The following is a 27,707-nucleotide window of genomic DNA, read 5'->3' as shown; positions in this document are numbered from 1 at the left end:
CCGCCAGTTCACACCTCGCCAGGCCGCTGTTGTTCAATTAGAGGCCGGGCATCCTGCCAACGCCAGCCCCTGGCATCCCTCGGAGATAGGCCTCAATCTTCCGCCGTGCACAACTCCGGTTCCCGGTGGGCGATCCGAGCCCGGGCAGCATCAATCGCCTCAGCAATGAGTCATCTGCAAGATGCCGTGCATATAAAACAGGATTTAAGACAGGATAATCGACGGAGGGCGCGTGGGTCCCGGGAGCTCAAAGCTCACGCGGCCATCTTGGTCAAGCGCTAGGCTCCTCCTCCCCTGTCCTAGCTTTTCTTGATTCTCTGCCATCTTCTGTAAGGCGGCCTCCATGTCCCTTGATCCCACGTCTGACACCACTTGCCGGAGGGATGGTCAGAAATAAAATCTAGGAGGCCGAATTATGGGCTCAATTTTGACTGTTTATTGTGTTATACAAAAGAAAACAAAGTAAAGAAAAAAAAAGTTCTTCATTGATCTATAGTCCTTCTTTCTTTCTTTTCTAGGTATTCCTTGAGAATGTGTGCCCACAGACTATAGGGCTTTAATAAGATGATGAAAAGTTGTGAAGAAATAGATAATGCATCTCAAACACATGCACCCAGGTTCCCCTTTTTTCTCCTCCCTTTCTTTTCCTTTGTGAGCCCGGGGACACGATTTCCCGAGTCTTAGTGATATTTATGTATTAGATCTGGGTGAGGGACTTTGTGTGAACAATAAAGGTAAAGGTGAAAAAAAAAGAAATAATTAAAAAAAACAAAAAACTTTAGCCTTTCTAGCGATAATTTCATTATGTCTGGTTAGGTTCATGCAGCGCAATGAAGGAGAGAGGGAGTCAGTTATCACTCCCCCACCCACCTCCCCTGTCAGAGCACTCACCATGATAGCTGCAACTTTCCTGAGTTGCGGCAGCGCTGTATCGGCTCTCCTGAGGGTTCTGCCACTCTTCGGACCAGCTCTCCACAACGTCATCTTCTGGATCCTCTCTATCTTCCAGGACTTGGAATCGGCGTATGGAGTCCTCTTTCTCCGCGTTCAGCATCTTGTCCCCGTCTTTACGCTGGTCCTCTGCGTCCTTTTCGACTTCCTCCTTTTGTCGTTCTGGCTCCACCGCCCTACTTCGCTGGATTCTCCTCTGCAAGTCCGCCTCTCTCAGCTGATTGGCTTCCCAGCGAGGCGGACTTGCCGTCAACCTGCACGGGGGAGGTCAAAGGTTTAACCCTTTGGTCACTTCCCCTTTTCTGTTCATGCCCACGCTCTACGCCATCTCCAGGGAAAATGGCACCAGGCAGGGATTGGGGTTCCGGTCGTGTATCTCCCTCACATGGACTTAACTATTTGTCAAGTGTTGGCAGGTAGAGATTGAAATTACTACAGCTACCATGAGGCCCTGTTTCTCTAACAGAAAACAAGATGCGATAGTGAGTTTGCCCATTCTCACTTCTCTCACACGTAAAACCTGATGCTCATTTCTCATGGGCTGAGCAATCTAGATACAATTATCTACTCAGAGACATTTCTGCCTACTTAGTTTGATGTTGTCCTGGTCTTCTCGACTGAAACTATTGATGGCATGAGTGGCGCAATGCCAAGTGTCAACCTCAAATATTTGTAAAGCATTAAGGTAACTCAGCTGATTAGAAGTGGCAGGTTACTCATTGGCTCTGCACTGGTCACATGATGACTAGTATAAAATATACAACCAAGTTGTGTGTTCGCCTGTATTGTACACAACTAGGCCTTGAAATGCTCAAATGCACATGATACCTCTTCACTGTGTTGCTTTAAATGTTTGAGAGATGTCATTTTCATTCCTTATTTCAAAATGCAAAATATCAGCACATCTAATGAGCTTCTCAATTCTAGTACATGTATTGAATGTCGCCAAATGACTTCTTAACAAGTTCTATACCATGTAAATATATCTCAATAGTAATCTCTACCTATTTTGTTTTTCCTATGTCTCTACTTACTGTGCCAAAAACATTTGGCTGTAGGTACCACACTTACAACTACAAAACTGTTTCTATTTCTCAAAAGGTCGATCTAACACAGCACATGCCCCGAGCTTGGCCAACGAACAGACTCCCACTCCACCTCTGGATGAAGACCTCAGTGTCGACAACACTACTGGAGATGTGGACATTAATGACAGTCTTGGCACATATATTTAGCCCGGGCAGACAGTAATAGTGAGTCTCATTGTGCCCACAACAACACCTCCCACCCGAGCTGCAACACCTCAGCCAACCCTTATCCCCCCAACCTATGTACCTAGCCCAGTCATTAACACTGTGTGCCCCTCCCCCAGTCCTGGATCCTGAGATGACAATCCCCTACCCAGTCACTCAGGAACCAGAAACCAGTGGAAGGGTGCACCCTGTGCCAAGGGCACAGGCCCATAAGGGTAGGGTTTGTGGAAGGGAACTATGGGTCCACTGAGTGAGGCCTCTGGTGCCACTCACACCCAGGCTGCTATCGACCAAGTCTTGGAAGCCTATTAGGAGTCCTAAGGTGTGATGGGCCAAGTACTAATTGAAATCTGATAGATGAAGCAGCAGCAGAGGGACATATACCAGGGGCTGTCCACCCACAACACCAAAATGGGCCATCTAATTTGGGTGCTGAGGACATACACACAACCCTCTGCAGGACTTTTCCACCACCATCTAACTCTTCTTGTGGTCCAACCACATATGGCCCCTTTACATCTGTGGCAGCCACAGCAGGAGAGGCCCTGTAAGAGGAAGACAAGTCTGCACACACACCTGCCTTAGCAGCAGCAGCAGCAGACCCCCCCGCACTAACAAGCTGGGTCATCCACGCAAAATTCCAGGATGTACATATGACAAGACATCCACCACCGCCAGTAAGAAACCTCAACCTTAATGTCCTCCAGTGTATGCAACACATTCACTTTGTGGACTATTTCTGGACACTTTCCCATTTCTAACGGGAGTAGTATTTTGGACTTTGGAATTCAAACAATTTGGCATCTACAACTATGGTTTCATTCACCATGACTGACTTCTTCACTTTTGGTTTTCCCAGTTTGGTTTCGCACAATGTTTATTTTCTCTTTGTTCACTGCAATACATACACTAGTCATAAACTCATTACCTGCTATAGTATATCTCACATTTAGCTATTTATTTATGTAGTTGTATGTACACAGTGTTTAACTCAGGTGCACAACCATGTCACACCAACACATACATACGTCAGTGATATTATGTTCAGGTGCATACTTTAACAACATGGAAGGGGGGGATACATAGGAAAAATTCCTACTGAATAGGCAAAATAACATTGGTTTATGTTATCAGCTGGAGCCATATCGCCTACCTCACAAAAGGAATACCACATAATTGAAAACAATAAACTACTAACCGTCAGTACAACAGTTTCTGATCACAGGCTCATTCCAATCCAGTGTTGCACCATCTGGTGGAATGTCACAAACATATGTCAGTGATGTGCCACAAACACTTTGGCCTACAATAAGAAGACATAGCAGCAGCTATATATAGTTTATATACAATGAGGATTTAGCCCATGTGAAGGGAGACTAGCATGATTTGGGCCCACAACAACATTTTGTTGGAGCACATGATGGCACACATTTCATATTAGGACCACAACACGACAAGGAACAAGTCCAATGGATTTCTCTTAACTTTCATCCTGTCGCTGTAGAAGCTGTCTTGGTAGTGACTTTGTACACCAAAAGTCTGTGCCAGTCATTCCCAGGAACAATACATGTCCACTTCGTACACCCAAACAGCATCATATACCTGCTAATGTCACACCTCTGAAATTTCCAATGAAGATGCCATGGTGAAGTACCTAAAACAGACCAAAACAAAGAGATTAGCTATCAAACCATACATATAAGACAATTTGCATAGTCAACTTCTGGTGAGTCCTACTGCTTCTGTTACACCTGCATCCTTATCAGCTACTCACACTACCATCTACCCCCTCCCTCTTGCTCCCCCCCCTCAGTTAGCATCTGCTTCCCTCCAGGCACCTCACCCTCTACCCCTATTCACCCTGCTGTGCTGAGTGAGGAGGCTATTGACTTCCTCAGGAACATCTCTGTAGGCCAGACTGCACAGCTGAATGCCATCTAGGGGCTTGGCTGCCAATTGTAACAACATGTAGCCTACCTGGAAGGCATGTACAGTGCTGTGTCTGGCCTACATAGTTATTTTTAATGTCTAGACTCCTCACTGACCACAGCCTCCCAGCCATCCCAAACTTGTGCCCCACCTCCTGTCCCTGCCCTTTTCCCATCCAAATTCCTTATTCCCAGACCTGTCCCAAGCACACTCACACCTTTGCACACACCCTCTCGCACATACACAATCAGCACACCCACACAGAAACGCAAACACCACAAAAAGCACAGGACCACATCTAAACAGGCAGACACGTCCCCCCTCGCAACCGCAGACACTGCAGCTGGCACCACACACATATGCACCACTCACCACCAAGACACCCACAGAAACTGCAGCCACTACCACACCCACATGAATCACACCTACATCCAGAACCTCAAGAGACACCAAATCCACATCACACCCGCAGCATAATCTCAGCCACCAGCACCTTCACAGACACCCCAGATACCCCTACACCCACAAGCATCACACCCAGCACCTCCACAGAAAACGCAGCCACCACCACACCCACATGCACAACAGCCCACATGTACCACAACCACACCCACACCTCCACAGCACACATATCCACACTCACACACACATCGGAATTCACAGCCACAAAACTGAAATGGCCACACTCATCCAACAGTAGACACCTATGATGTAAGACACACCCAAACATGCACAACATACACCAGCCCTACAGACACCTGCATCCTCAATAGACATATGCACATCAGATACTGCCACTCCCTCTGTCTCCCAAACTGAACTCCCTCCCTAACACCCTACCCATTTTCTCATTGAAGATGTCTTTATCACCCATGCCCTAACCCCTATCAAACTCCAACCTACCCCTATCAAATACCAATCTACCCCTCCCACACCCCAATCCACCCCATCGACATCCCAATCTACACCTACCAAATGCCAATGTATGTCTTCTACACCCCAAGCCACCCATCCCACATCCCAAGCCACCCATCTACCCTTTCCACATCCTAAACCACCCCTGCCAAATGCCAGACCACCCTTCCCAAAACCACCCCAGCAAACTGAAGGGCAACCCTCCCAACCCCCCCATGTAACATCTTAGAGGTGGCTGGTCTGCCCACTAGATGCCCCTTCCTGAGGGGAATACCCTGGCTGTGTATTTGGAGGCAAGCTTTTTGCCACTGTATAACAGTGCAGAGGTTTGACTTTATGGACTGCCATTTGGCTTAATTATTCTTTTGACAGCCTTATCTCATTTTGTTTAATAAATACATACTTTTGATTGAACCAAATTTGTCCTAGCATTAATTTTCAATTCCTAGCAATGGTTTAGAGTAAAATGTGAAGTACTTATTTTTCTTTACCACGATGGCAGGAAATTCAACTGATTTATTTAACTTCTACTTTATTAAATGATTTAGGAAGCTGTCTCTGAATATACTATACCAAAATAAGGTATAGTGTGTACACGGTCCAGGGAGTCCCCAGAGGTATAGCAGAGGCTAAATTAGGTAAGTACTAACAGCTCTCTTTTTGGTAGTGTGTGCGAGCAGTTAGGCTTATCCAGAGAGTGTGTTAAGCATTTATTGTGTTCACTCAATCAAGACTGATGCACACACTCAGAGATTGAATCCAGACCAATTGGCTAAATATATAAAAAAATATATACTCGTTTTGTTTTTCTTGAACCAAGCAGGACTTGGTACAGGTAGGTAAAATATATTTTCATTGGAAACCTTTACACAGAAATGCAATTAAGGATGGATTTGCAGTTGTTACAGGTTGGCATCACTTTGAAAAGCAGTATGAATTACACAGTAATTACTTTTAGGATACTTTTTGATTACTTTCTGATTGCATTGAGTACTGGGGTGGTATGCCTAGATACCACATCTAAGGATCTTACAATACAAGGTAAGTAAGACTTTTTAGACTTTTCAGTTTATGTATCTTTTCTCCATCCAAACATCAATTCAATACTTAAAAACATTTCAGGCACAAAATCTCATAACATGGGAGAAAAAGTATTAGCGGTTTCTCAGGTGAGTACATGACTTACGAGTGGGAGTTTTAGGGGTGAGAACCATGGTTCCCCAAGGTCCAGGTAGGCATACAATTTACACCACCAGTGGCAATGAGGTGGCCAGGTGCAGAGTGCAAGATGCCAATGATAGCCAATGGGGCACCTCGGTTGGGGGCTGCTCACAGGCATGCCACTCGGTCTCGGGAGCCAAGCTCCTAGGGTTGAGGTCAGGGCAAAGGGTGTCCTAGGTCAGCACCAAGTCCACACCACCAGCGGTGCAGGGGCGGCCAGGTGCAGGGTGCTTAGGAGAGGCAGCAAGCCTAATGCAATCCTATGGAGGTTGCTGGTTTTGGCTGCAGACCAGGTCCTGGAAGTCTTCCGGGAGGAACCAACAGCAGGTCAGGTAAGTTAGAGGGCTTAGGGATGTAGGTGCACCTCAGGTCCTCTTCTCCAGGGTGCAGGGCGGCCAGATGCAGGGGTGCCTTTGGAGGTCGGATTTCACCTTACCGAGCCACTCACGGTTGGTGGTGTCTCTGTGCAGAGGCTGTAGTTGAGGTTGGGGAGTACTGGAGGGATCAGCCCGGGTGGACACAGGTTCTGGAGTGCTGGGGGACCTTGCTGGGACCAGTGGGCCACCTGGACTTGGACCGTTTGCTATGAGTGCAGTGGTGTTTCCAGACGTCAAGTTTCTTCGGTCTCAGCAGGCTCAGAGTCTGTCTTTGGAGTTTCTTTTGAACAGAGTTGCTGCTCACAGAAGATCCGGCTTTGTTGAAAGCTGTCAGTTCTCCCAGGGGTATTAGAGGTCGCTGGCTGCAGGACAAGTCGACTTTTGGCGCAGGATCGCTGGTAACTGCAGACTGGTCAGTAGGGCTAGGACCAAGTAATTTCTTCTCTGTAGTCTCCTCTGCTGTGCAACTTCTCCCGTCCTTCTTCTTCATAGGTTGCAGGAATCTGCCTTCTTGGTTCAGGGCTGCCCCTTAAATGCTGTATTTAGGAGGCGTTTTAGGGGTCTTGAGGCAGTAGCCAATGGGCTACTGACCTTAGGGTGACTCTACCCTTGGTGTGCTCACCCCACACGGGGGAGTGGGAACAATCTCTAATCCTGATTGGAGAGTGCCTGCCATCTGCAAGATAACGAGCATAAACTGGTTAACATTGAATGTGATGATCATTTGAATTTAGGTGCAGACATTCATCAATGCAATGGCAACTTCCACCAACTAATTGATGTTACAAATATTTTTGGGATGTGTTGCTGCAGGTGTGTCTGTTTCACCTTGATTACTGATCAGTTTGAAATGTTTTGTGACTATTGAAATTAGATACATTAAAGAACTTGCACTAGAAAAGGGGGGAAATGTTACATGGATGTATATGTTCAATACTTCTAATTTGAAAATGACATTGATTTTACAGGGAATTTCCAAGTTAAAGGTTATACCTTGTAAGGTAAACATCCTTTATGATGAATGCGTTACAACGCATGCCATTACCCCTCATTTTTTACTCTGCTAAATCTTTTACACCGCAAACCATTACAACGCATTCCTCAAAGCAGGGCCCCAGTGGAGTTACAATAGTAAATTGTGTTGAAATGGGGATGCGTTGTAATGGATTGCGTTGTAAAGCCCAGCGTTGTAAAAAAATTTGCGGAGTAAAAAATGCGGGATAATAGCACACGTTGGAAATGCGTGCGAAGTAAAGTGTCCTATTCTTCTGTAAACACAACTGTATGGTGACTTTTTGATTTTTATTTAGAGATCCTTTTTTGTGATAGTGTCCATTTTTTTGAAGGCAGCTTGCACCAAATTTATACATGCAATAGGATCATACAGGTGTGTTTGTTTAAATTTCTTAAACATCAGCATTACAGACATATGCATTGCACATTGATATACTATTGCTTGTAAGAGAGATTTATGAATCCATGAGTCCTCTGGATATGTGAACAGACAAGTCAGTAGGTAACAGGTAAGAGTGTTAGCGTTGTGTCCTCAACGGTATTGGTTTTGTTCGTCATCATGCAGCAGTGGCAGGACTTGGGATATCAGATCCAGAGAGGAACAGGAAGTGTGTAGGTGAGAAAAGTTGAGTTTCTGTCTTAAATCCCTTCCATTCCGCCAACTCAGGTGTGGAGGTTTTACCACCACAGTCATGTTGACGGGAAAGCACATTGTGTTTGGTACGGCGGGAAAACTGGCGATATTCCCTCCGACAGCCGCTTTTGCCTCTTCCACTGTCGACGCGATTGAGATTTCCTGGCGTTGATGGTGGGACCAAGGCAATCTTTTGTCTGTAGACCAGCTAACATCTAAATGGGGCATGTGGTCCGCCAAGCTGACAGGCGGGAAGACCACCAAAAAATCCACGGTGGCACTTGATCCACCAAGATCTAAATCAGGCTGTTGTGTTGCTTGGTAACTAGTTACCTTGCATCCTCGTGATGTATAGAATGTTTGGGTTTGGAAGGGATTCTGGTTCCACTGCGTGGGCTACCAGAATCGTGGTTGGAGTTGGAGATGAAGATGTACCTGACAGATGCTCCTCAGTTATTAAAGGAATCTACATATTAACTGTGCCATCGTCTTCACTTCAATTGGCGACTGAGGAGCTGAGGAGCATCGAACCCACGTTGGACCCCTGGACATTGGATTTTTTTCCTTTTGGATCATTTTATGGAATCGGAACGTTCGTTTTGCATATGAAACAGTGGATGTACTGAGTGATTCTTCGATAGAGTGATCGATTCATGTGTTCCCGGTGTTTTGGCTACTGTGTGAGAGCGCTCAAGTAAAGTGCTTTCATTACTGTTATCGCGATCGCTAAACCTTAAGGATTACCTGCCGTTGAGCGATCGCATCTTTCGAAGTGGTTTTGGAACCCTTCGCGATCTTGGATCTTCGGCAGCGTTGTGTTCGGGGTGACGTTCTCCATGTTCCTCACTGAGGCTTCGTAGCTGTGGAATTTCGGTGACGCCCGGCTGGATAACAAGCGTCATCACGTGGGGTCATCACGTCACGCAGCGCCATCACGTGCTCACGTATTGCGGAGCAACATCCCCACGCTGCGTGACCCCTTTGTCGGCCATTTTGTTGTATATTTTGTTGCCTGGTTACCAAGGACCGGAGCCGAGTGATCGAAGAAATCTACGGCCTGAACTGCTGGAAATTGCTGTTTTTGCCTCACATAACTTACAAGAAGGGATTTGTTTTTCGTGTCCATCATATTGAGGTATTAAGAATAAAATTTTATGTACTTACATCTTGCTGGAAACTGGTCATTTGTGTGTGCCATTGGATTTCAATTATAAACGAGACCTCTAGCCTGTATTAATAGTCATCATGTCTACAGAGGGCACAAGTTCAGCTCAGACAAACAATGCTAATTTTAGCATTTCTTCCCCTCAACCGTTTTGGGCCACAGGAAATGAACCTTCCCTCAAGTGGTCTGAGTGGAAGGCGTATTTCGTTAATTACATCGAAGCTGTTGATGAAGCAAAAAAAATGGCAGCTGAACAGAAGAAAAGATTGCTACTACATGCTCTGGGTGCTATGGGACTTAAGACCTTCCACCAATTGACTGGTAGCATTACTTCTGGGGATTTTAATGTTTTTGAAATCGCATTACTACAGCTAGACAATTATTTTAAACCAAAAGTATGTATGGGTGTTACTAGGTACCAATTTTTTCAGAGGAAACAGTCAAAATCTGAAACTATTGATAACTATGTGTCTGATTTAAAAAGGCTGGCTCTTGATTGTAAATTTGGGGTTTTGCACGATGATTTAATTAGAGATCAGGTTGTTATGCATACCGCCAATCCTGCAATCCAAGATAGATTGTGGGTGAACGCCGATGCCCCACTGGATGATATATTGGCTATTGTGAGGAAAGCTGAGATTTCTGGTCGATGTGCTGTTGCTTTAAAGAATGATACTCAAAATGTTGCGCTAGTAAGTAAAACAAGTATCCCTAACGATTTCAATAGAAGTCCGCACAAGTTTAAAGATAGACCTCCTTTTAAAGAGCGTGCTAAATGCTATAGGTGTGGAAGCTTAGACCACCTTGCTCATAGTAAGACGTGTCCCGCTTTTAAGCAGAAATGTACTAATTGTGGTTTGGTAGGCCATTTTGCGAAAGTGTGTAAGAGAAGAAACTACAAGGTTAAATGTGTCACGGATGTGAACTGTGAAAGTGTGGATGAATCGAATCCTGATCCGTGGATATGATTTTGAATGAGGATTTGTCTAAAAACTTTAGAAGCAATTTGATGCTAAACATTAACGACATTGTATGTACCAACAAACCGATTTGCAACATGTTGATTGGTGGTGTGAATATTGACATCATAGCTGACTCAAGGTCACCTTACACCATAATCGAAGAAAAGTTGTGGAAAAGTAAATTTATTAGTAAGGTGGGTGAACAATTGTTCGAACCTGATATCCATCCTGAGGGTTATGGGGGTGAGAAAATTGACCTCGTTGGTTTCAGATGGTTTGTTTTTGAGTTCAAAAACAGACGTTGTTGTGCTAAATTGTACATTGCTAAGAGTGGTCCTCCTGTTTTGGGATGGTTGGATCAGAAACTGTTGCATATTATTCTTGACCCTAACAGCAAGGAACAAGTGTGGATCCTAGAGGAAGGTGCTTCGTTGGGCGAGAGAATGATAAAACAATTCCCATCTGTTTTTAGTGGAAAACTGGGCAATTTACGTGGCTTTGAACATCTTATTCGCCTTAAAGAAAACGCTGTCTCCAATGTGCACCGTTATCGCAACGTTCCCATACTGGTTAAGGAGGATGTAGCCAAGGAGTTAGAGAAATTAGTGGCATCAGAGTGGATTTCTCCAGTTGTGATTGCCAAACGTTCCAATGGAAAAATCCGACTCTATGTTGACCTCCGCCACCTCAACAACAATATTGTTATCAACAGGTTTCCCTTAGCCAAAATTAATGAGATGGTGAGTTGTCTTAAGGGTGCGAAGTGGTTTTCCACGGTTGATCTATCTTCAGCCTATCACCAAATTTCATTGTCCCATGATTCCAAACACCTCACGTCATTCATAACACCTTTTGGGTGTTTTCAGTTCACCCGCGTGCCCTTTGGCCTTGCAACAGCGGGCGCGGTATTCCAACGTCTGATGTTTCACTTATTTAAAAAGGAGATGGGTGTGACCTTTTTCCAGGATGATATTTTAATTTATGGTGGAACCAAGGAGGAACATGATTCTAGGCTTATCAATGTTTTGAGAATCTTGGAGGGTAAAGGCCTTACTATTGAGTTTGCTAAGTGTAAATTTGCATGTGAAAGCGTAACTTATCTGGGACACTTTATTGATCGTAATGGTGTTAGACCCAAGGCGTCTTTAGTTTCAGCTATTGAAGAGGCGCCAACTCCTTGCAGTAAGGATGATGTTAGATCCTTTTTAGGCATGGCTGAGTTTTGCGCTAAATACGTTCGTAATTTTGCGGACAAGTGTTTCAATATTCGGCAGCTTCTGAAGAAAAATGTGAATTTTGTTTGGTCTACCGAATGCGATAGGGATTTTAATGCTATCAAGACCGCTATTGCCAATGCAGCCTGCCTCAGTAGCTTTGATCCTGCTGCAGAAAGTTTTTGTGACTACTGATGCAAGTAATAAGGGATTGGGTGCAGTTTTATCTCAGTACTCGAGTAATGGCAAAGAGAACATCATCGCCTTTGCGTCTAGGTCTCTTTCTCCATGCGAGGAGAAGTACCCTATAATTGAGAAGGAGGCACTGGCGTGTGCTTGGGGTCTTGACCATTTTAAATCATTCATATGGGGGAAGGTGTACACTCTAAGATCTGACCACAAACCCTTGGTCAAAATATTGTCCTCAGATGGTTCTTCTAATGTCTCGTCTAGACTGTCTAGAATTTCTATGCGGATGCAGAACTTTACGTATAGAATTGTTTATACCCCAGGTAGAGACAACCTGGTTGCTGATTTCTTGTCTAGAATGCCTGTTATGCTGGAAAAATGTGAAGATGAGGAATGGAATGACTTTCAGGTTGCTTTAATTCACAGTCAGGGTCGCCCTGCTATCAACAAAAGTGAATGGGAATCTGAATTCCGTAGTGATGAGACATTATCTAAAGTTGTGTCATTTATTTTGAATGGTTGGCCTCGTAAGGATAATATAACCGACTTGGTCAGGCCTTTTTGGGAAGTCAGATCAGAACTCTCCTTTTGTGATGGTTCTCTTTTAAGAGGGGAAAGAATTATTCCGCCTATGAGCCTTCGTTCTTCCATTGTGGAACTGTGTCATGAGGGTCATTCTGGTATTACTAGAACCAAGGCAGTAATTAAAAAATTATTCTGGTGGCCTGGTTTGGATATTGAGACGGAGAGAGTGGTTAGAAATTGTACTACATGCGGTAATTCGGACAAGTCTTTGAAGACCTTTAGACCACCTATGTGTGATACTATTGTTTCAAAAGAGCCGTGGGACACGGTCGCTATTGATATTTTGGGTCCCATTAAAGACCAGTGTGGTGAGTCTCAGAAGTATGTTTTCGTGCTTATGGATCTTTTTTCGCGCTGGCCAGTTGTAAAAATTGTGGCTAAGGCTGATACTTCGGCGGTTCTTGTGTTCTTGGATGAGGTTTTTTCTTCAGAGGGTATTCCGGCATCATTAATTAGTGACAATGGAGTCCAATTTGTGTCCAATAGGGCTAAGGAGTACTTTGCAAAACTTGGCGTGAATCACAGGACTACTTCGTTGTATAACCCTAGCGGGAATGGTATGGTAGAGAGATTTAACCGTGTGTTAAAAGGGCTTCTAGTAATGCACAAGATTGGATTTCACAGGTGGGAAAGACTGTCTGGGTTTACTGAGTGACTGCCACCGAAGCGACCGGTTTACCTCCATTTATTATTATGCTTGGACGTAAACCCCGCGCTAAATTTAACCCTAGCTGGTTATTTCCATCAGGTTTGGTCAATTGGCCGAAGGATGAGGTGTGGAATAGGATGCAGCGTGTTCATAAAAAAAAACAGTGACTACTATAATGTCAACGACTCCACCAAACCAGTTGTGATTGAAGTGGGAGATTGGGTTAGGGTTAAAAAGCCTGGGTTTGTATGCACGGGTGATAGCGCTTTCTTTGATGCTGAAAAAGTGGTAGAAGTGCTTCACAATGCTGTGAGACTTAAAAATGGTGAGGTTTGGAATTTAAAAAGGATTGCTATGGATCACCCTGGTAAGTGTAGTAAGAAATTGGGGGATGATCCTTACAAGTCAGATTGGTTGGAAGATGATTTTAATGATGTGGCCGCTTCTTCCTCTGGTTTGGCAGATGGCTCTAATGTGCAGCAGCCTGTTGTGGTTCAGGAGGGGGATGGGGTGGTCTCGGAGGTTCCAAAGTTGGCTGGTCCTAGCTCTGGTGAGAACATTCCTATCTCTGGTGAGAACATTCCGTCTTCTGATCCTCCTGCTATTAACCAGAGGGCGCCACGTTCAAGGAAGGCTCCTGTCTGGCTTAGAGATTATGTGGTTAACAATGAGTGAGGTTGAGTTACGATGATAATATGTGCGTTTAATATTTCTTGTTATTCTTCTTGTCCTTTACCCTTTGTATTTTGTTATTCCCTTGTGTATATTATGTATTTCTTATTTTTTATATAAAGAAGGGGGAAGTGTTGTGTTGCTTGGTAACTAGTTACCTTGCATCCTCGTGATGTATAGAATGTTTGGGTTTGGAAGGGATTCTGGTTCCACTCCGTGGGCTACCAGAATCATGGTTGGAGTTGGAGATGAAGATGTACCTGACAGATGCTCCTCAGTTATTAAAGGAATCTACATACTAACTGTGCCATCATCTTCACTTCACAGGCCCTATATCATAATAAATAGATCAGGCCTATAGCACTGATCTTTTGCTTACCACGCCAATCAACTCAGTTCTGCTGTATGAAGTATAAACTTTACCATAAGTCAGAAAGTGCCATACAAGAAGTCTTTTAAGTGAAAGCACACAAATTCACCCCTCTACTAAAAGGGAACCAATATGTGGATAGAGCTTAAACCCCTCTCTCATTGAGGCAAAATTTGCACTGTCCAGCCAGACCTAGAAATCTATGTAGAGCAGTGTAGCCCTGGGCATCCTATACTACTCTCAAACACAAGGCTGCACTCTGAAATCTAACGTTTATGATTAAGAGGAGGGATCAGAGACTGCACTCTCTCCGATACATTCCTTATTGCTACCCTTCTACTATCTGTGCTGCTGCCAGATAAAGACAAACATAGTAAATTTTCTAGCTATCCACAACACTTTAATAGCATTATAATGTCATGTGTGTGCCCTTGAAAGTTCAAAATTGGGCATGTTGATAAACAAACAAATGATCACAGCTGCGTGAAGGTCAAAACATGTATACTTGGCTCCCATCAGGTGGGAAAAGCCAAAGCCCCTCTCTCTTGGTGATTCTCACATAATTTTATGGCAACAGGTGCGCTGTGAAGCCCGACTATAAAAAATTAGTGGGAGGATGGAAAGTTGGTGAATTTGCTCACAGCAACCCTATTGGTTTCTTTTTATGTGGCACATGCCTGAGCATTCTATGGTCCTCATTCTGTGTGGGATGTTGAGTTCTGGAATAGTCGGGTGCAGCAAGGATAGTTGGAGACTGAGGGCTGAGGTCGGACAACATTTCTTGTTTTTGCCTTTGCCCAGTACTTCAGTAAACAAAACTTTTCCGCTGTTACTCCAACACTTGCATCTTTTCTTCTTACCTTAAGACTGGAGACGAGCGGAACAGTTATGCGTGTCGTCCTACAGTTCAATCTGCAATTAATCTGCAGGAGTTCGCTGTCTGGAGGTAATCTATGAAGTGGGCAGCAGCTTCACAGCACAGTGTACTTATCTGTGGGCGTCCTAACAGCATTTTCTTATCTGACTGATAGTTCAAACTATGCGTCATCGTGTGCATGTTCATTGCTAGCACAAACTTGTTTCAATTGATGCTCAAGGCAGCCATCTTGGATCAGGCAACTTTTCCTCATCTACTTCGAGAATTCAGCAGCCATTTTGGATTGGGGAAGTTAATCGGCGTGATTAGCTACCATCTTTGTTTGGGCCTTTTTCTTTATTTACCTGATATGTTTTGTGGCCATTTTGGATTGGGGTCTTACTGAAAGGAACTGAACCCCTATTTCCTAAAATAATTATTTTGCCAATATTTTCAAGTTGAATTACTCTGGATTTTTTTTAGAACTATTTCCTATCATCCCTGGATGTACTTAATTTTGTGTTCCTTCTGCATTAATTTTTCATCAGTACTCATAGTCTTAACACTTCACTGTGACTATTAAGCAGTCTATAATTCTTCAACCACTGTTTTATCAATTGCCTGTTGAGCCTCCCAAAAGATGGGCACAATCGTTTACGGCTTTCACTGCATATTTAGGCGCTGTAGGTATGTTTAAATGTAAATGGTATTTCAAGTAAGCATGTACCTGAGTAACTGTGTGCATAGCCATGTGTATTTAACATTAACAACATTTTCCAATCACTTTTACATCATGTACATGATTATGAGTAATCACACATTATAATTATTTTTAAACCAACTCAATATATACAGAAAACAAACATCAATGCAAATTATATTGTTGATGAAAATTCCTCTTGATGTGACTCCATCCTATTCGTATGAAGCCCTATGCATTTCACGATACCTGGTCCCTTCTTCAGGGGCCTCTAAAACATGATAAAATAAAACCAACATCATCAGTTAAGGTACACTGACCTCCAAAAACTTCCATCGACGGAGTTCCGATGCAACCACAATAGGTACGGAGACTTGACAAATGTGTGACAATAGGTCGGGCCCTTACAAGGAATTTATGGGGCATTTTCCAGAGAATCTCTGAGAAATGCGCCGCTAGAGGAAACTATCCTCTAACACATAACGCACCTTAAAGTGTGCGCCACATAGATTGTCTTTAATACACTATTTCTTTAGACCACCTTTTAAAATTCACTCACATAAGGTCCTGAAGAAAGCCAGCCCAATATTGAGAGTCTGGCTAAAACATGTTGACCATAAAGGATAACGGAGCCACTAAAGACCTCCGCTGATATCCACCTCTCTTTTTGAACCACTGCCCAGGACTCAAACATTAAAATAGTGTTCTTGTGTAACCTGGGACCCTCTGGACAGCTTTTAACTCACACTCCTCTCACTTTCACTGCACACTCACTGCACAAAACCTGCTCCGCTGTATCCAGGCGTCGAAGCACACCCAAGGTGCATTCGGTGCCTTGGGTGGGACCCGATGATGAAGCATGTCACCAACTAGGTTGGTGAGTAAGGGTCTTCTTGAAACACAAGTGTGTTGTCCCTAAACAAACATAAACTAGGAGCTTCCACCGGTAGCTAGTTACCGTTAATACATACACTCCTAAAACTTCCAACATCACAGTGAGCCAATTGCAGAAAATATTCTCATTCTCTACCATGGGGTTATTAGCTTGCTGGAATGACATCCAAGCTGCGTGCCAACATCCAGTGGGATCACTGTGAAAGCATACTATCATGGACAAATTTCCTAGTCTTCAGTGACTCTAATGTTTATTAAACGATTACCACTGCGACCCTCACCAACTTTGTGTGACCAACAGTACTTCGCTTGTGATATAGGGAGTGCGATATTCACAGGGTTAAATATACTCACTGTAAAACGGAATCTTGAAATACGATCCTAGGAGAGACCGACTCACTCCTTAGAATCTGAAAGAATATAAGTATCCCTTAACAGCTAACCAACCCAAACACTTGCTGTGCACAAGCGGCACCGACATACCTTATGAGATTGCTGTCACATGTTTAACTTTAAACCTGACAGAAAAGGTTGGCTTTTTGAACACTCTCCTGGCCAGGAGATTTGCGAGCACATACCTGACTTTGTCTCCAACAGTATTAAGGATGAATTGGATGAATATGAAGAAACAGTCAAGAGACGTGAGATACATTTTGCAAAACCTCCTGATTTGTTTGTTGGAAGGCATACATTTTTTTCTCGTGAACAACAAGCTAATGAAACCATAGAAATGTATCTCGTGTCTCTAGGAGCTTTAGCTGTGAAGTTTGAATTTTCAAACCTTACTGAGCAACTTATTAGAGATCAATTAGTTCTCAGATGTTTTAAAAAGACAATACAGGAAAGACTTTTGAATTGCAAAGATGGTTGTTCGGATAAAGCAATTAATAATGCTAACAGTATTCAAGATTCCAAGGAGTTTGACAAAGTTTTTAATAACTCCTTCGAAGAAACAGTATGCGTGGTCAAGAGTACGTAGATTTGTTCTGATAAAGATGTATTTTTCAAAAAGAAGAATAGTGTTTTTTTAGGGTGTTATTAGGTGTGGATGGAAAATACACATTGCTTTTTTAAAAATGTATCCGACAAAAAGAGAAAGATGTATTAAATGTTGCTAGAGTGTTTTGTTCCTCTGAAACTTCTAGTAAGGTTATCACCATTGGAAGAATGCAAGAAAATCAGTGTGTGACAAAGTTAACAGTTTGGTGTTGTGCGCGAATGCGTATGAGGCAGATGTACCTTTAGCTAAGAATTCCACTGGAGATTTTTGTATAGGAAGAGGTACAGTTCGCCTGATGACTGATTCACGCTCTAAGATTACCGTCATTTCACAAGCTACTGTTGATAATAAGGGTCTGATTCATCATCTCAGTCCTATCTTTTTTTCTTTTTGTCCTCATATATGACATAGGCAGGAGATGTGATCTAGGAGTGACCCGGTGAAGCAGCATAACCATTAATGGTTTCAATTCCTTTAACTGGCCTACTTCAATCAGTTATTGGGAGGGGGTGCTGCAGCAGCCACCGCTATCTTTGACGTTTGTCCAAATCCTTGGACATTTATTAGTATAATTTTAATTATAATGTATGCCCTAACCTCCTAAGAACTGATTAACCCAACCCTACTATGCATAACTTTAACCAGGGATTGAAAGAAGGGGATCCCGAATTATCTTTCTCCTTGCTGAACCGTTTAAACAGTCCAGCCTACCAATATGTTTAGCAGATTCCACCCGTCAGAACAGGAGGATGGTGAGGTGGAAACCCATTTTATACATATTTCTCTTCATGTAATAATTATTAAAGTGAGGAGCAGCTGGGTTTGTAGTTTCCCCAGTTTTTAAAAGCCCCGTCATCTGTCAAATTCCCACAGGATTCTAGTTAGCACCTTACCCACATCTTGCCAGAAGAGCAGATATCTGGAAACTGTCATAGGAGATGAACATCATCTGTGTTTTCCAGAGCACATTTAGGGTAGTACCTCTTCTTGTCTCCTCCCATGTTTGAGAGCTTCTTGGGAGACTAGCACTCCCTGTGTAAGGTGCATAAATGATTTCTCCTAAGGAGTGCAGATCTCACTGATTTTTGTTTAAAAATTCTTTGTTTAGGTCCTCATATGCGACAATCCCAAAAAAAAGGTGTTGGTTATGGTGCGTTCAGGGGCAGGAAAACGAAGCATGCACTCACATTCTGCCGGATGTTCCCTGTCCCTAATACACCTACCTTTGACCTTTATGAGGCAGCAGGGTTACCCCCACTTGCCTTCCCTTGGATTAGAGTGTCTTATTCCTTGGACAATTTAATCCTCTATTGCCTTATTGGGTATGACTGGTATAGTACAAGGGGTTCCCATGTGCTGATTCTCTTTTCCAAGCCGTTTATACATTCTAACCTACCAAATCATCTAGCTGCCTTTAACCAGGCTGCTCAAGAGGGCGGACTGCTAGAGGTCCAATTAATGCATTTTTCCCTATGGGCAGTGATGATCAAAATAAATAGCAACTGCTCAAGTTATTTCCTGTTAAAACTAACATTATCCAAGATTCCCAAAAATATCAGAGATAGGCTTACCTCTATTTTCCTTTGTAGGATAACTGTTAATGTCTTACCCACGTCTAGCCAATAAGCATGTACTCCAGAGCATTGACAGAACATATGTACATCGTCTGCTTTGCCAATCTGCAGTTCGGGCAGCACCTTATTTCCCCTCCTATTCTGGACAACTTCTTGGGGGACCAGAATACCCTATGTAAAGTAAATTGATGATTCTTCCTTAATGGAGCATATTTGACAAATGAACAAAACACATCCATAGATACTTACCAAATAGTTGTTAAACCAACGTCTGGTAGGGCATCTTTCCTTTTTTCCTCTGGTGGCATGTTGTGAGTATCTTCCTCCTGGACTAACATCCAATACCATTTAGAAGTCTCTTTTTTCTGTGAAGGGTTGCGGCATAGTGCTGTTTCCCACTTGTGTGAGGCTCCTACAGATGCTTAACATTGAGCCCAGCTTGTTAGTTGCAGATATTTAAATCTAGACAGTTGATTGTTAGTTTTCTTCGATAGATAGTTCCAAGCAATTTTGTTCTGTTCACCCATTACTTGGCCCCATTTTTTTATTTCGGCATTCATAAGTGGTGTAGACAATGAGATTTGTAGACATAAAGGGGTCCCAGGTGATTTCCAGTTTGGGGCTAGCTGACTGTAGTGGGGTAAGTTCAATATTCTCCTGACCTGAATCCAAAGCCTACACACCGTACTCAGGACCTTCAGAAGGATTTTTTTTTAAATTTGGGATGCCCATACTTGAACAGGACATAACTGCCTTGTTTAGCAAGGTCGTTAAGTAGTGCTCCATAACAAGATCAAACTGATTGACCGTGTTTAGTTAATAGGGATCTAAGGTTTTTTAACTGAAAAGCCCAACAATATAGCTGAAAGTCAGGTAAGGCAAGCCCACCCTCTATCTTTGTTTTACAAAGCTTTTTCCAGGCGATTCATGGATTCTTACAGGCCCAGATAAAACTTGTCAAGTCACCTTGTAGTTTCTTAAACCACTTTGACTCAAAATGCAGTGGTAGGGCATTAAATATAAAGGTGAACTTTGGGAGAATAATCATCTATATCAGGTTGACCCTGCCATTGATCGATAAAGGTAGGAAAGACCATGTTTGCAAGAGTTTCTTGGTTTCTTTCATGAGCTCCAGAAAATTAATCCGTGCCATTTCTTCCAAAGTTTTAACCACCTGAACACCTAGATATCTTATCTCTCTCTTCACGTTTTTTCTCAGGGTGGCACCACGTTGTAAATTCCAAGCCAATATCTCAGTTTTTCCTTCATTTACCTGGTATTCAGCTACCTTACCAAAGTCTTTTAGTATACATATTATAATCGGAAATGATTTTATAGGATTTTGTGTATATATCATTAGCCTCTTTCTTAACCCAGCCTTGATGTTGAAAAGGCTGGATAATGAAAAGGCTGAATCTGCTGTTCTTTCCTGATCCTCCTACCTAAGGGCTTGATGTACAGGTTAAACAATAAAGTGTATAGGGGACAGCCTTGCCGTGTGCCTCTACCTATTCCTAATTCTTGAGTAAGTGAACCATTAATTAAGATTCTTGCTGAAGGGCATCAACACACATTTTTTACTGCGTTCTGAAATTTACCCCTAGCCCATTATGAGACATGACAGCATAAAGGAAAGGCAAGCTAACCCTGTCAAATGCCTTGGTGGCATCAACAGTCAGGACAGCTAGTCGGGGATTTCTGTATGTAGCCAGGTCTATGGCGCAAACCAAGTCATGGGTAAGATCATTTAGCTGTCTGCCTTTCCTAAACCCCTTTTGAGAGATCCCAATTAAGTCTCCTAATACTTTATCAAACCTTTTAGCCAATATACTCGTAAATAGCTTATAGTCGTAGTTAAGTAAGGATATTGACCTATGGGACTCATATTTTTTTAAAATGTTATTAGGTTTCGGCATAAGGGTTATCGTGGCATCATTCCAAGAGTCCTGGACAGCTTCTTAATTTATATATACTGAGTTGAGTAATAAGGTTAATAAGGGAATCATTTAATCTGCCAGAGCCTTTACAAACTTTGCTGGGGATTCCATCAGGTACGGGGGCTTTCCCATACTTTAGATTTTTAATTGCTAAGGATACCTCTTCAGGAGTAATTGGACTAATAAGTATGGATTTTTTATCCTGCAAGAGTTTTGGTAAAGGGTCATCTAAGAACCAGGTGGATAGCTGATCGATGCTGTCTCTTCCTTATATAAATTTTGGAAGAAGTCGGAGAAAGCGGCCCCAATGTCTTTGTCATCGTAGCAACTTACACCCGACTCCTCCAAGACGACCTCTTTTATGGTGTTCCTTACCAAGCCTCCCCTGGTCTTCCATGCCAATAATATCTTGCACCCCTCACTATACTCATAATGCGTGAGCTTACTAGAGAACCATTTCTTCTTTACTACGCCTTCCAGATGCTCCACTAGATCTTTTTTCCCCTCATCAATTTGTGCTTGGATCTTATTGATTGCTGCTGAGTTACCTGCAACATAAAGATCTTTATGCTAGGAGATTATTTTCTTCTCTATCTCCATATTTTTTTGTCATTTTCTTTCTTCCTGTGTGAGACATAGCTGATTATTCACCCTCTAATATAAGCCTTGTACGCATCCCATATAGCCCGTAGGGAGGAAGAACCAGCATTTAGTTCAAAATATTCTTGGGTATCTTGTTTCAGATTGTTTTGTATCTCCTGTTTACCTAAGAGGGATCTATCCATTGTCCATCTAAATTAAGGTGCCTCATGATCTAGGAGTAGCTCAAGTCTAACCGCTGAGTTGTCTGATAGATGGGCGGGATGATGAAAAGCTGTCTTAACCTTATTATTTAATCTTGAGTCAAAAGAGATAATAGTCTATCCGAGTTGCATGCCCATATTTGATGTGTAAATTCTTGCTTTCTGCCTCCAAAGGTCTATTAACCCCAGATTCTTCATGATGTTCTGAATGAAAGCTCACATTTTCAGGGTGTTAACTGTTGGCCTAGGGGTGGATTTATCCAATTCAAGATCTATTAAAGTATTAAAATCCCTTGCCATTATGATGGGGTTATCATCATTCAGTATTTGTTGAAGCAGATCACGTAGTGATGACACTTCATCCATGTTTGGGCCGTAGTAACTTATAAAATATTTTATGCTGTGGATCCTAACTACAACAATATCCATCTACCTTTAAGATCTGAGATTGCTTTTATTATTTTTGCTTGAGCCAAATTCTTAATCAGAACTGCAACCCCTTTAACATTAAAGTTCTGATTAGTGCATGCAAACTGCTGAATCCACTTATGGCCCTTCAGTATTGACTCCCATTCACAAGTGCGTCTCTTGCAGCATTATTATATCACTCTTAGATTGTCTATAAAATTGCAGAATTCGCCTTCGCCTAACTGCTACTCTCAACCCGTTTATGTTCCAGCTTAATATCCTCAAGATGTGTTTATTATCTAGGTTCGCTATTTTCTTACAGCAGCATGCGTCCCATGTTTTCATAATGTAGGTTTAATTTTCGCATATGAGGACCATACATTTTTTGTTTTTTTCCTCCCAATACTCCCATCCCCACGTGCTATTTACATAATATATGTGAAGCTTCCTTACCCCGATCTTACAACTCCCAAGCCCCCTTTCCAGGGGAACAATCCCTTCGACCAAAATGGGCTTAGAAATTGCCCATCTGCCCTCCTCTCTCCAGACTTATGTAACATAAATGTGTGTGTGGACTTAGCTCATTTATAATTTTATCTGTTTGGCAAAGCCTACAACTTCCTCTGGATCATTAATGTGGCAGGAAATGTAATCTGAGCGGTAGCTCCTAGAGATTTAGGTTCCTTATATGCCTGCCCAGCTCCCACTGACGTGTTTGGATTTCTTTTGGTAGGTCTGAGTGAATGCAGAATGACCAATCATCTCTAGTGTATGATCCAACTTTTAATGCCTCAAAAGGTATCTTTTCCTTAACAGAGTAAGTGTTGAAATGAATAAGTATTTTCCTATGTTTATCTCTGTTGGGATTCTGTCTAAAGGGATCTATGTGAATATGTTGAATATCCTGGGAAAGATCTTATTCCCTGGCTTCTGGAATTATTTCTTTAATCAGGTTTATACAAAATCCTTTCAATTCCTCACCCTCCTTTCCCTCCAGCACATTGAGAAGCCTTAAATTATTTATTCTCGAGTTATTCTCTAGCATTTCAATTTTCTCTTGGAGGGCTTTCTCCTTTTCCTTACAGTGTTGGATCCCCTTGCAATTCTCAGGCCCCTCCCTTCTCATATCCTCTTAGGAAGTTTCAAGCTTCCTAATCCTTTCAGTCAAATCAGAGAGTTTTTTTCAAGATTCTCACACACATCACAAATTTTGGCTTGATTCGCTTCTGACATACCAAATCTATTTTTAATTTTCTCATATAATGTTTGCAGTAATTCCCCGATATTCTCCTGCCTCGGGACATGCGTAGGTGCCCCCTCAACTGACTGGGGTGCAGATGATGTGAGTTCGTTCTCATTCCCAATGGGAGGTGTAGATTTGAGGAGTGAGTTATCCATCTCCAGGGTTTGGTACCTGTTGGCCAGGGGTAAACTGGACAGTTGTTGAGGCTCTCCACCTATTTGTTGAGTCATAGTGTTGGTGCCGCCCGGGGGGTCTAGTACCCCTGTTACAGTAGCAGGTAGGTTTACACTCCCATTAACCTTGAAGAAAGATCTTATTGAAGGCGTTATTTCAAATCTAGACCGCCCCGCTAGGGCTGCAATATTAGCAACTCGTTTTTTCCTATGAGCTTGTTTGGGAGTGCAATCTTTACGAGGTGCCACTAACAGGGTGCCTGGAGCCTGGAGTAACAGGGAGATAGCTGGTGGGGACACTTTTTGCACAAAATGAGTTTCAGCAACATCTATACAATGATTTCTTAATGTGCACCCGTTGGTTCGTTGTGACCTTGGCTCAGCAGGATTTACTTGCGGCTAGTCCTCCAATTTCTTCCTCGGCAATAATTTATAGTTGGGACCCTGTTTCCCTGGTGCCTTCTGCTCTTTTTCAGACACAGGCACTTTTTTAGGGCTCATGTGCCACGTCAAGCCAGGCTCCAGCACACCTAATGATGTTTGTGTAAGAAGCTGTTGTGGTTGCACGCATGTACTGTCTCCACCACTTTGCCCCCACAGAGAAATTCGTGCAACTGCCCTCCGGCCCCAGCTGAGCTGCAGGGTGGCCAGAAACCATGGAACCCCGTGCGTGGCTGGCCGCGTATTGTGTGGTGCCTCCAGTGTAAGCGTTTAAAGCAACCCCCTGCCGCTACCACGAGGGGGGGAGAAATAGCTCACGGTGAAAGTTCGGCTCACGCCAGGCAAGAGCCGCGCAAGCATGAAAGCCCACGTAGCCAACTGAGCACACCAGGATGTAGTAACAGCACCCCCACCCCGATAATGCCACGGGAAGAAGGAGCGGCACTCCGGAAAGAGGAGAAAACACAGACCCGGTCAGCAGAAGTGAAGCCACCAGTCAAGCTAGAACCGCTCATCCGGGGCGTTTCCAGCCGCAACTGCCAGGCCAACCACGCCCGCCGCCGCGGGGGAGAAAGCGGGAGAAAGCAGATGGAAAAAACAGCCCAGTAAGCAGAAAAAAAAGGACACAGGAATGTGATTTTCTCAGGTTCCCAATATACTCTGGAGTCCTGAAGCTCTATGCACTATACCCCTTAGTTTAAATGCTGCCGGCGAAGTCCAGGTTTAGAAGAACGAAGCACTGGAGGGACGAGAGCTCACAGCCGCCTCCTTAGCCGGCCGCCATGTTCCCCCCAAGGTAATGTTTCTTTTAGAAATGAATTGCCCCAGATCTCACTGTTACCCAGAGTGTAGACATGGATACCTGTCATAATGAAGAATTTTAGATCCCGGCATGTCCATCTTCCATATCGCCTATGGTAGAGTAAGGGGGCCATCTTCACCTTGTACTAAGGCCCAGTACTATTTGGATACATGGACACTTCCTTTCTATATTTTTGATTTCTCTATAGCCCTTTCTCCACTTCTATTTAGATCCCTATATTTGATTGTTCACTAGACCAACTTGCTAACTGATAGTATTTAAATCTAGATAATCTGTGATTCGTGGTTTTTAGTAAAGAGTCCCATGACACCAAGGAACCTTGTTAAAATAGCTGACCCCATTGTACCTTACCCGCCATTAGCAGTGGAGTGGCTAAGATATCTTATATCTTGTCCACGGAGCCACACGGTGAGGTCGTATTCAGGAGGGCAGCGAACCTGGGAGTTATAGCCTATCAGGCACTCCTACGACCCGTGTATCAGGCTCATGATGCTGTTGATAGTACAGGAATCAAGTAAATTGGCCGTGAAGACCCATTGAGGCACGATATACATTATTTTTATATATAGATTCTTTTTATATATAGATTCTTTATATATAGATTTTTTTCAACACTACACTTTATTCACGTTATTACACAGCACTGTGAGTTTAGGGAGGGATCCTTATGGTCCTGAAGAAGAAGCTTGGGGAGCTTCGAAACATGTCGGCAGACATAGGAGACACGGCTCATTGAGGCATACACACCTCCTCCCCCCACTTTTTACTAATACCAGCTCATAGGTATATTAAAAAAATTTTAGACCGACGAGCCAGGTATTTTTTATCTCACTTTCTCTATTCACCCCCGACCCTTCCTCTCACACCCTATCAAAACACATAGTTGTCTCACAAAATCAGTGCTCCCACGTACACGTAGGTCGTAGCACGCCCCGTCCCGTAGAGGGGCGGGAAGACCCCTATGATGAAGCATGACACCAAGGGCCCTTTTGGTGTGTGAGGGGTATTTAAACAACTAGTGTGTACTTCCCACCATTGTGGGGTTCTACACTTTATCTGGGGAAATTTTGACTTACTTACACATCTGTGGGTGGATCACTATGTTTATTGATTGTAAGATATCTTATAGACATGGGGGGGTGTCCCTGGGGATTTCCATATTGTGCTTTAGTACTATAATATGGGATTCCTAATATTCTATTAACTTGGATCCACACTTTGCACGCTGTGGTTAAGACTTTAGATTTGTTCTTCCTAAAGTATTTAGGGTGCCTGAATTTCAATGAAAAAAATCAAATAAATTAACTACCTGGGAGATTTTTTGTTAATGCCCTGAATCGTAATGATATATGTATATGATTATCCATTAACAGCAGTCTTGTGTTTTTCAAAGAAAAGGCCCAATAATAATATATTTGAAAGTCTGGGAGTACTAGCCCTATCAGGCACTCCTACGACCCGTGTATCAGTTTCATGATACTGTTGATAGTACAGGAATCAAGTAAATTGGCCGTGAAGACCCATTGAGGCACGATATACATTCTTTTTATATATAGATTCTTTTTATATATAGATTCTTTATATATAGATTTTTTTCAACACTACACTTTATTCACGTTATTACACAGCACTGTGAGTTTAGGGAGGGATCCTTATGGTCCTGAAGAAGAAGCTTGGGGAGCTTCGAAACATGTCGGCAGACATAGGAGACACGGCTCATTGAGGCATACACACCTCCTCCCCCCACTTTTTACTAATACCAGCTCATAGGTATATTAAAAAAATTTTAGACCGACGAGCCAGGTATTTTTTATCTCACTTTCTCTATTCACCCCCGACCCTTCCTCTCACACCCTATCAAAACACATAGTTGTCTCACAAAATCAGTGCTCCCACGTACACGTAGGTCGTAGCACGCCCCGTCCCGTAGAGGGGCGGGAAGACCCCTATGATGAAGCATGACACCAAGGGCCCTTTTGGTGTGTGAGGGGTATTTAAACAACTAGAGTGTACTTCCCACCATTGTGGGGTTCTACACTTTATCTGGGGAAATTTTGACTTACTTACACATCTGTGGGTGGATCACTATGTTTATTGATTGTAAGATATCTTATAGACATGGGGGGGTGTCCCTGGGGATTTCCATATTGTGCTTTAGTACTATAATATGGGATTCCTAATATTCTATTAACTTGGATCCACACTTTGCACGCTGTGGTTAAGACTTTAGATTTGTTCTTCCTAAAGTATTTAGGGTGCCTGAATTTCAATGAAAAAAATCAAATAAATTAACTACCTGGGAGATTTTTTGTTAATGCCCTGAATCGTAATGATATATGTATATGATTATCCATTAACAGCAGTCTTGTGTTTTTCAAAGAAAAGGCCCAATAATAATATATTTGAAAGTCTGGGAGTACTAGCCCTCCATCTATTTTCTTTTTCCGGAGTTTTTTCCATGATATCCTTACACTCTTGTTCCTCCATACAAAACTCCTTAGTTCTGTGTGTAGTTTTTTTAACCATTCTGTTTGAATTTTGGGAGAATCATCATTTTGACTATGTTCATTCTACTTAAGATAGAGAGAGGTAGGCGAGCCCACAAATACAAAAGCTATTTAGTTTCCAGCATGAGTCTGGTAAAATGTATTTACACCATTTTCTCCAAGTCTTTGACCACGCTTACCACCAAGTATCTAATTTCTAGCTTTTCTAGAGGGCTGTCAGTTGGACCATTCCAGGTCATAATCTCTCT

The sequence above is a fragment of the Triturus cristatus genome, chromosome 5_1 (genome assembly GCF_964204655.1).
Source record: "Triturus cristatus chromosome 5_1, aTriCri1.1, whole genome shotgun sequence".
NCBI lineage: Eukaryota > Metazoa > Chordata > Amphibia > Caudata > Salamandridae > Triturus > Triturus cristatus.
Note: the sequence above shows the minus strand (reverse complement) of the source record.